Source organism: Crocuta crocuta, unplaced genomic scaffold, assembly GCF_008692635.1.
Source record: "Crocuta crocuta isolate KB4526 unplaced genomic scaffold, BGI_CrCroc_1.0 scaffold197, whole genome shotgun sequence".
Classification (NCBI taxonomy): Eukaryota; Metazoa; Chordata; class Mammalia; order Carnivora; family Hyaenidae; genus Crocuta; species Crocuta crocuta.
Window position 1 is genome coordinate 8,393,023 of NW_027532002.1, and position 1,352 is coordinate 8,394,374.

General features: G+C 49.3%; 1 protein-coding gene across 2 annotated transcripts in view; it reads left to right on the plus strand.

The window, feature by feature from the left end:
- The window catches only part of JAZF1 (JAZF zinc finger 1), a 231,090-nt gene that overhangs the window by 111,516 nt on the left and 118,222 nt on the right, over positions 1-1,352 (plus strand). The window lies entirely within an intron of this gene.

Consider the following 1,352-nt stretch of genomic DNA (forward strand, 5'->3'; position numbering starts at 1 on the left):
TTTTTACGCTGAGTAAAGTAATTGGTATTTCGCCCTAGCCCTCCTTTGGGCCCTCCTTACATCGCTGCACTGATTGGGCTTCTCCTCTGTGAAATAAAGATAATGTAAGCTTACACGTTCCAGGTACTTTAGGAGAGACCAAGAAATACAAAGTGCGGCCCCTGCGCTCAAGTAAGAGGACACACACAAAAACTTAAATAAAAATGCAAACTGTGTCACAAGGTATTGAGCTGAGTTATAGCTCAAATGTCAGTGCGGTGACTTCAGGGGAGCTGAAGTAATCAAAGATGCTTCATGGAGGAGGAAGTGATTAGGCTTTGCAGTATAAATAGGAGTTGGCTAGCCAGAGAGGAAAAAAGAAAGGCATTCCATGCCAAAGGAAGGGGGAAGTGAATGGCTTTGAGGTGTTTCCTGAGATTTGTCCAGAGCATGCCGAGTATAACTAGAAACACCAGGAAGGTCCTCGTTAAAATGTTTCGTCTAAGGGCACCTGGGTGGCTCAGTCCATTGAGCATGGGACTCTTGATTTCGGCTCAGGTCATGATCTCACAGTTCAGGACAGAGCCTGCTTGGGATCCTCTTTCTCTCTCCCTTTCTTTGCCTCTCCCCTGCATTCGTGCTTTCTCTCTCTCTCTCTTTCTCTCTCTCTCTCTCTCAAAATAAACTTTAAGAATCTCAAGTCTGTAGTTTACTCGCCGTGTGGCAGTGAGACTACCTAACCTCAGAGCCACAACTATCTCATCTGTAAAGGGAGCATAATAAAAATTAATAGTCTAAACAGTCTTGAGCACTCAGTAGGCACTTCCCCAGGTGGTGCTGGTATTACTGATACTACGGCTACTGTCACAGTTCTGCCACCGCCAGCACTGCTGCTGACCTTCCCACTGCTCCTCTACTTCTGTTACTGGTGTTACAACCGCCGTTACTCCTCCTGGTCCTCTGCTGAGTTCTATCACCGGGTCACATCCCAGCTCTTTCCCTGATTGTCCCCACCCCACCGCCCATCACCCAGAGTCCTCCGTTCCCTGCTCCCAAAGTTCTCTGTAAGGAGACCCGATGGGGACGTAACAGGGTGGGTCTGGTGCAGCCCAGACCGCAACCCCAAATTCCAAGACCGAATTCAGAGGTAAAACACTTGACCTCACTGTGCTCGTGAGCCACGTTAAGTAAAGATGCGTCACGTGGGACTGGACCCTCTGGTTTATAACAAGAGCGGATCAGAGAACGTGGACTGGACTTCAGGTTTCACTAGAGCCATGTTGCACCGCGCCGGGGATGCTTCAGATGAGCAGGGAAGTCTAGCTTACAGATTGTTGGGGTGGCACCCTACAGCACATGGGCTGGGGAGGCCG